The sequence below is a fragment of the Petaurus breviceps genome, unplaced genomic scaffold (genome assembly GCF_028583685.1).
Source record: "Petaurus breviceps papuanus isolate PSGF00001 unplaced genomic scaffold, PetGlider_PUasm1.0 90769, whole genome shotgun sequence".
Lineage (NCBI taxonomy): Eukaryota > Metazoa > Chordata > Mammalia > Diprotodontia > Petauridae > Petaurus > Petaurus breviceps.
The window spans coordinates 6,642,074-6,651,856 of NW_027187341.1; positions in this window are offsets into that span (position 1 = coordinate 6,642,074).

Below are 9,783 nucleotides of genomic sequence, written 5' to 3' on the forward strand. Positions count from 1 at the left end.
ATGGTGAAAAGGTAGACAAGGCATGTTGTTGTCATCTAGAGAGACAGAAGCAGGGCCAGGAAGGCAACATTATAGATTAACCACCTTTCTATGGTGGAAGAGGAACTAACCCTACAATGAATGATCTGTGTAATGAAACTGAAACAATGAAATCATGATCTTTGTAAAAATGGAAATGCTCTCTAACACATATAAATGATAATTATCATTATTGTGACATATGAGTGGTAGCTGAGCATACTAAATAGAGAGCTGAAGTTGAAATATGGAAAAAAAAACGGTTCAAATCCCACTTTCCAAAAGGTGTATATATGTATATATACACATAAATACACATACACACTCTGTACACGGTTATTTAATGTTGTCTTCCCTAATAGAATATGAAATCCTTAAATACAAAAACCATGTTTCTGCTTTTCTTTATGTCACTAGAACATAGCAAAATTCTTGCCACACATTTGAGACCATTGAACTCATATTGATGAAGCAACTAAAAATGATATATGTCTATGTGATCCTGGACATGTAACTGTTTAGTCAGTTAATCATTAAGCATTTATTAAGCAACTACCATATTCCAGACACTGTATTAAGCTTAAGGGATGCACATAGAAAGGCAAAAGACAGTCTCTGCTCCCAAGGAGTTCACAGTTGAATGAGAGAGACAACAGGCATATAACTATGTGCAAAGATGTAATATTAAAGTAAAACAGAGATAATCCATATAGGGAAGTCACTAGCATCAAGGGGAACACAGTATTCCAGTCATGGGGGACAATCAGTGAAAATTACATTAGTCAGTTGATGGAGAGTCTTCTGTGAGTTACAGCAAGGTCAATGTCATTAGAAAGATGTGTGTATGTGTGCATGTGTTTGTGTATGTGTATTTGTATGCATGTTTATGTGTGTGTGTGTGATGGGAGCACAAGGGGTTGAGATAGGTTTTTGAAACACTTACAACAGCGTTTTTATTTTTAATTTTATTTTAAGGATTTTTATATTTAGTCCTTCAGGTTCTAGGAATCCACCAGAGTTGAGAAAGTAAGGAGGTAAGTGCAGTGTTTTAGGGAACCACTCTCATAGTTACAGGAAACAGTGGAGAAACTCATATCAGAAAGAAATCTCAACCATCATGCTATTGCAATTATCTAGACATGAAATTCAAAGAACTTGCATCAATGTGTGATATTAGCATAGGAGGAAAGAAGAACTGTAAGGAACTCCTTATTTCTAGGCAGCCTAGTTATAGAGAAGGTATTGATCTAAATTAATAGAAGTTGCTTTTCTCACCTGGACATTCCCTATGCCAATGACTTTAGAAATTCAGTCCCTACCTCATCCTATTAGTAAATGCAATGTGCTATTTTCTTTTTTCTTTAGCAGAGCTTAAATATATTAGCAGGTATGTGTTTTGTGGAAGGTTTAGTTTTAGCTAACCTTTTATTTAAATGTCAGAAGTTCATTTCTGATGATTTTTCATTGTGCTCAGACAATTAGGATCAATTAGCATTTCAACTTTCTAAGCATCAGAATGTGTGAATAAGGCATAGATATCCATTATATATAACATCTTTTCATTTTTAAAAAAATCTAATTTTGGAAATAAGTTCAAAGTATTTGGAAAGGTACTACAAATATCTTTTTTTTTTCTTTTTTGGTGAGGGGAAGGTAGGGCAATTGGGATTAAGTGACTTGCCCAAGGTCACATAGCTAGTTTTGTGTTGTGTCTGAGGCTGGATTTGAACTCGGGTCTTTCTGACTCCAGGGTCGGTGCTGTATTTACTGCACCACCTAGCTACTCCAGAACTACAAATATCTTCACAATAAAAAATGAGACAGCAATAAAAATGAATCATTTTAAGTAAGTGATCTCTGGTGATGTAATTCAGAATATCATAGCCCAAAGAGAAGATTTTTGGAGGCTTTTATTTTTAGGAAATGGGTCAATTTTTAAGTTCCTCCAGGAGAGAGAAATCAGACTCTATATTCCACAAATTCCCAACATCTTTAGTATAATATCCCAAGGATTTTCATTAAATATCATCTATGAAAGTCGGAAAATATATTACTTGTAGCTCCTAAAGGACAATAGGGCTTTCCTCTTTTTGATCTGTAATTTGAAGTCACATATATTTTCTGGCCGGTCTAAGCAAGGGATGGATTTAATAATCTAATAGGGCTTTTCCAGGTCTATCTATAATCTGTTATTAAATATTCAAAGATATAAGGAGACATGAAGTATGGGAGTGGAGATTATGCTATTATAATTTATGACCCAATTCTTCAAATTATTTATTAGAAGAACTTAACCCAGGCCTTCAACTATGTCCAGTCATCATTCAATTTTGTCATACAGACTGACATGTAAAAAATGCCCACATTTACATTCTTTCATTAGAAATCTTAAATCTTCTCATTGTTAAAAGAGGAGGATGCCTGTAGCTTTACACCTATAACTGAACTCACTGTCTCAGTGAGGACTTTGATTTTCTGCTTGCCTGTATATATTTTAAATATAGTTAAGTAACAAAATGAAATCTTTAGGCTAAAGAAGGTGACTGATCCACACTTCAAATAAATAATATTTATGCCTTTGAAATCTTTTAAAACCATGGGGGTGAGCAAAAGAGATTCAAGTCAAGGAACATATATTAAATGCCTACCATATGTAAGACAGTAGACTCTGTGTATCAGTGAGCTGGGGGAGGGGATAAAGACAAAAAGTGAAAGATTCATAGGCTATGGGGAATTTATCTCTACTCCTTTTGTAACTGAATGATAGATAATATTTGCATAATGTTTGAAGGCTTGCAAAAGCTAAAAAAAACTTTCTTTTTCTGAATATCGCCTTTATTGTAACAGACTTTTTTTTTTTTTTGCTGTGGACATACTATGTCTTCCAGACTGGTACTCCCTCCATGCTCATTGTCTGAAGCTCCTCATATCTGTAATTTTATACAATGGTTATTAACTGGATTTCCAGTAGTCATGATGAACTAAATATGCCCCAAAGACAACTCATTATCTTTCCCCACAACACTCCCCCTTCTTAACTTCCTTATTACTTCTCAGAGCAACAGCATCCTCCCAGCTGCTCAGCCTCACAACATAAGAGTTATCCTAGACTCCTCAATATTTCCCACACACACACCCACACACACTTACCAGAACCTTTTGGATTCACCTTTGCAACTTCTTTTGAATAAGCCCTCTTCTCTCCTCTGACACTACCATACCTGGTGCAGGTCTGCATCACCTTATGCCTTGATTAATGTAATAGCCTGCTAGTGGTTCTATTGAATCGAAGTTCTCTTCACTCTAATCCAGTCAGTTAAAGCACAAGTCTGACCTTGTCAGTGCCTCATTCAATTAACTCAAGTGCCTTCTTAATCTCAGTTTGACGGTCATCTCACTCAAGGAGCAGATGCATTCCTATTCACAGATATATCTTATCCCTTTGGTGCTGTAACTGTATATTGATCTTTCTCATAATTATGGAGGAGTTATACCCCTCCTTCCTTTTGCTATTCATCTCATTTTGTGGTTCTGATTGTCCCTTTAGGTTCCAAGTTTCTCCTTATGTGATGTAAACTTGCTCTTTTTCTTGTGCAGGGAGGTTCAAAATGCCAAAAGTTTCCACAAGGAAACATGGGGAATTAAAAAAAAAGTTAGTTACTTACAAAATGAAGGAGAAGCAGGGAGAATTATGGAAACATCTTCTTGGTCCCAATGTGAAATTGGGTGCCATGCTGGGATCTCAATTTGAAACTGGGTACTCTTCTGGGGAGTCTCAAAGAACTAGATGGCCTTCTGGGGTTATGGAAGGAATAAGATAGTGTATCCCAAACCAATAAAATCCAATTGGTTTTAATATGGTTTTTACCTGAGTTTATCATGACTAGATCTTGGGGTAAGGAAGTAAGGAGCCTGCACCTGGGGACTGGCAATGATTTATGCTTACGGTGAGGAGAAAAGACTGCTATGCAACAGGTCTTACTTTTACAGGATGATTCAACTTCCCTCTCAGGGGGTGAACTTACTGGGGCTTCTCCATTTAATGGTCAAGGAGGATGTTCTATCTATCCTTACAGTGTTAAATAAAAGCCTGTCACATAAAATATTACTCCCTGATCTGGTGGTTCCATGGAAATTTTTAAGTCTCTAAAAATCACTTGACATATTAGGTAGAGTTCCAGGTATGGAGTCAGCAAGACTCTATTGAACTCAGCCACTTTACTAACTGTGCCACCCTGGGAAAGTCACTGTACTCTGCCTCAGTTTCTTCATCTGTTAAATGATCTAGAGAAGGAAATGGCAAACACTCCAATATCTTTGCCAAGAAACCCAAAATGGGATCACAAAAAGTTGGATGCTACTGAAATGACTGAACAACGACAAGAAGAACCCAAAAAAGAATATAATAACTATGAATTTCAACATTGCACTGCCACTTCTTTGACTAGTGGCTTTGGGAATTAAATGATTTATGAACTCATTTAATGTACTATAAAATACTATATATTATTAAAACATTCTTTTGTTCAAAGAAGTTGTTTAAGACAAGTTTGTGAGAAATGGAAGAAAAACAAATGCCAAACCAATGATAATAAGTTCCAGATTAGACCATGAAGTAGGGGAAATTATATGCTTCCAACAAGCAAATGAAGCATCTACATACTATATGAAAATCACAGTTGTGGGTTCTGTGAGGAATATAAGTTGAAATGCTCAGGATTAATCCATCCCCTGCCAGGGGTTTTGAACTTAACAGGGCTTCTCTATTTTGTGGATCAAGAGGCTACTCCATTCTTCACAATGGTAATCAGTTCTTACACAATTACTTACATTGCAATTGAGTAGAATATATAAAGACATGAACTTTGATAATTATAATCCAATGCAATAAGTACCATAAGAGGTACAGAGAAGAGTATTACAGTAATTCAGAAATTCCTAGGAAAAAAGGAAATGATAACTACCAATGGAAACAATTAGTAAAGGAATCATAGAGATATAGCATTTGAAGGATAAGTAGCATTTACAAAGGCAGAAATGGGGATTACTTCTTGGCAAAGGGAACAACATGTACAAGAAAACAGAAGTAGATAGCATCTAGGAGCCCAGTTTGATGGGAGTTTAAAATAGTTGTGAAAGCATAGTGAGAAAACCATCTGGAGAGGAAGATTGGGGACAGGTAATGGAATTCCATGAACAGCTTGAATGTTTTGGAAGAACAGAGGAGCAAATTAGGAGACAGGATGAAAGTGATCCAAAGAATTTTCGAGCCCCCCCCTCCCCCACCAAATCATCTTGTCCATCCATCTGTCTCTAAGGAAAAAGTTGTCCCTAAACTGTTCTTGGTTCAACTGAGACATCTTCAGACTGACAAATCCTCTGAGCACACAAGAATATGCTTGTTTTTTTTTTTTCATTCTGTCATTTAAAAAGACTAGATATCTCGTCCAGATTTCTTTGTTACTTAGTATATTAAGAAACGAAGTAGACAATTAGCAGAATGCTGACCAGATCCTAAATAAGTCAAGAGGGTGAAACTCAGAAATGAATTTTTAAATTTTGTTTGAAAGGTAGTGAGAATGGGAAAAAGAGAATGCTCATCAAATTGAGAAGTAAAAGGATGCAAGCTAGTTAAGATCTATTAAAGTGAGAATCTATAAATGCAATGCTGCAGAGACTTTTTACTTTTTGTTTTGTTTGGTTTTCTATCTAACCTGTGAATTCAGAAGTAAAGACAGCTAGCAGTCAGGAAATTCCCTCTAACAATGAATTTTTTTTTAATCTGTTCTTCCATTTGTAGTTTTAGTGGGCTAACTGGAACACTGAGAAGTTGGGCAAATTGCCCAGGATCATACAATCAGTTTTTGTTAGAGATGGTATTTGAACCTAAGTCTTCCTGATTCTGAGATCAGGTGTCTATCCAATAATAGACATTAACTCACAGAGGATCAGAAAACCTCTGGATAGTTATCAAATAGTTGGCATTGCAGCAAACATAGGGGACTGAGTCCAGACAGATTTTCTACTCGATCTATGCATGAACTATTCCACTTTTTTCATTTGTGTATTTCTAATTGTAATATTAACAATAGAAGTAGCTCTTTTATTGCTTTCTATCAAGAAATCAACAAGGGCATATTCACTGCCTACTATATGCTAGATATTGTACTGCAGCTGATAATTCAAATACAAAAATAAAACAACATTTCATCGCAATTAAATTACATTCTAGGAGATGATATACACATGTGCAGAAATGATTGGATAAAGATTAAAAGCACTGCATAAAGAGAGGCAGGCCTGGAAGGTGCGCGGCCAACAGAGGCAGGCCTGGAAGGGGCCTGATCAACTGATCAACAAAGAGGGCAAGTCTTCCCACCAACCACAAGGTCCACTACCAGGTCTATCACCAAAGGGCTGGGACTGGAAAGAGCAAGGTAAGAAGCAAATACAGGGGCCCCTGTCCTGGAGAGCAAACACTCATGGGGCTACCACTTCATGGCCCAGAAATTTAAAAAAAAAAGCCCCTTTTAGTACCTCCAAGGTCCAGGATGACAGACTGAACCTCACTTGCTCCAAACTCCCCCTCGGACCCTGAAAACACAGTAACTCTTGACCCAGGGCAAAACCCTCTACAGTAAAGGCTTGGGATCCTAGAGGAAGGGCGTGGTTAGGACCCTGCCTCAAAATGGGTAGAAAGCAGACTACAAAGACAAAGACTCTGGAGTCTTACTATCCTCAGAGGGAGGAACCAACCTTAGAGGGAGACAATGTGGACTCCACACCCACAGCTGAAACTTCAACAGGGAATGAGTCCCAAGCACAGAAGGCTCTCCTAGATGAGATCAAAAGGAACTTTGAAAACAAAATGAGAGAGATAGAAGACAAAATGAATAATTCTCTCAAAATGAAAATAGCAGAATTAGAAAAATATTCTAATCAGGGAAACATCTCTCTAAAAAGAAAAGTGTATGATATGGAAAAGAAGCTCCAAAAATTAACCAAGGAAAATGATTTGCTAAAAACTAGAACTAACCAAATGGAAACAAATAACTCTATGAGGAACCAAGAAGTACTCAAGCAGAACAACAAGAATGAAAAATTAGAAAAAGAGGTAAAATACCTCAAAGAAAAAATAACTGACCTCGAAAAAAAAGAAAAGCACTTCATATCTATAAAATAAATATAGGACAGATAGATATAAGGCAGTTAGAGAGGAAAAACATTTGAAGAAACTAGGAAAAGCTTCAAGTGGAAGGTGATGTTTGAATTTCACCCTTTAGGATGGAAGAGAGAGTTTCTATAATTCTATTTTATTCTATTAAATAAATAGAAATGAATCAAAAATGATCCGTCCTCTCTCTTCCTCTTGTCTTTCTTTGGGATATTATAGTACAATAAAATATTTTATAGGGGCTTTCAACCTAGGATTTTAAAACACAATTTAAAAAGCTTTAAAAATATTATTAATTACACACCATATCAAAAAGATATAGTCTTTGTATGACCATAACCTAGCATAGTTACTAACATATTAAAGGAGGTAAATACATATTTATCCTTTTCTTTAGATTAATGTTTTCAGCACTAACTTTGTTGTCTTAGATATGTCATTTAGTATGATGAGAAGAACAGCTATAGAAATGGATTTGGCTAGACTTTGGAACTCGAGTGAAAACATTTCCTTGGCTTGACGTGTAGTTCAAAAGTTAAAAACAAATTATTGATCATATATGCAGCCCATATATTTACCAGCATTGGTCACTTGTTGACTGAGTAAAGTATAATAGTTCAGATGAAACCACCACTTTTTTTCTTTTTAAGAACCATTTTCTCCTTGTAAAGGCAACTGATTTGATCATAAATGTCTTTTAGTATCAGTATCAAAATAATCTGTCCTTTTTTCATCTTGTAAAATTTGAGGCAAGTTCTTCATTCCCTTTAAGCAAGCAACATTGAGAATGGATACATTTGGTGGGTTAAGAATTTTAGAAATTACCTGCTTGTAGGGGCAGCTAGGTGGCTCAGGGAGTAAGAGCACCAGCTCCAGTGTCGGGATGACCTGGATCAAATCTGGGCTCAGATACTCAGCACCACACCCAGAAATAAATGGCCGTGTAACCTTGAGCAAGTTACTTAACCCCGATTGCTTATAAAAAAAAAAAAAAAATTACCTGCTTGCAAGATCTCATGATATATTGAGAACTAAAAAAAAAAAAAAAACCTCAAAAACCACATAGTCTAATGCCCTTATTTAAGAGATGAAGAAACTGAGGTCCAAAGAAGCTGAGTTTTTTAATTGTCTAAGGTAAGGATGATAGTAAGTGGAATGACAAATTGAATAGTCTTCTTTGAATGTACCCCTTACTGTGAAAAAGAATCAAAGTCATTCTAAATGCTACTCCAGGAATTTAGACTGTAAAAGTTCGAAGTGGCACTTCTCTTTATTTATTTGAAAATTTTAAAAGGCCCAACACTAGTAATTGTGTGGTTCTATGCATGGTTCTAACTATTCTTTACAGGTAAGATAAATTCCATATATAAGAGGTTCTGAGGTCATTTAAAAATAACAATATCAGGATCAATTAAATCAACAAGCATTTATTAACTACTTCCTTAAAGCCAGATATTGGTGATACAAAAACAAAAAGGAAATAAACTCTGATCTCCTGGAGCTTAGATGCTTTTCTGGGATAAGCCACTTATGTGATTGAGGAGGCATGGTTTATCACAAAAGTGTCCTCTTGCCTGTATACCTTGAAGTACTTTTTTTTTCCAAATGCTTTATTAACTTCTGATTTACATCATTCATTTCTGCCAGATTTTGAGTTACAAATTTTCTCGCCGTTTTTCCCCTACCGACTGCCCCAAAATAGCAGTCGCACAGTATATCCCCTCCCACAATCTGCCCTCTGCCATATTTTCTCCCATACCCCTTTTGACTTTTCCAGTGGATCTATATATGCCCCAGTGCCTGTATATCTTATTTCCCAAGTACATGTAAAATAGTATTAATAACTATATATATATATATATATATATATATATATACACTCACATATATATGTATATGTTTAAAGATTTGGTTTAAAAACTTTGAATTCCAGAGTAATTCCCTTCCTCCCTTGTCACCCACCCTTACTGGGAAGATAAGAAGTTCAGTATAGGATGTACATGTGTGGCTAATGCAAAACAATAATATAGTAGATATATTGTAAAAGACTGACTATATTTCTTTCCCTTCCATCCTACCTCCCACCTATTCTCTACACTGATCCCGTCCCTTTTCAAAAGTGGGTGCTTCCAACTTCCCTCCCCCCCCCAGCCTTCCCTCCCTTCCATCATTCCCCCTTTCATCCCCTTGACCCTTATTCTCCTGGAGGGTGAGCTTCCCTATTTACTGTGTATTTCATTCAATACCCAAGCCAAATCCAATGGGAATAATATTGACCCATTCCCTTTTGCCTTCCTATTCTTCCCCTCCATTGTAACCATTTTCCCCTGACTCTGTATGAGATATCTGTATGAGATAGTTTACCCCATTCTGTCTTTCCCCATGTCCTCTCATTATATTCCCCTCTCACCTCTTAATTTCACCTTTTAAGTATCATCCCTTCCTGTTAAATTGATCCTGTGACCTCTATCTATGTATACTTGTAAGTATATATTAACATATTAACATATGTATTCATATGCCCATATATCCTCATACATAGACATATATATATATATATATATATATATATATATATATATATATATATA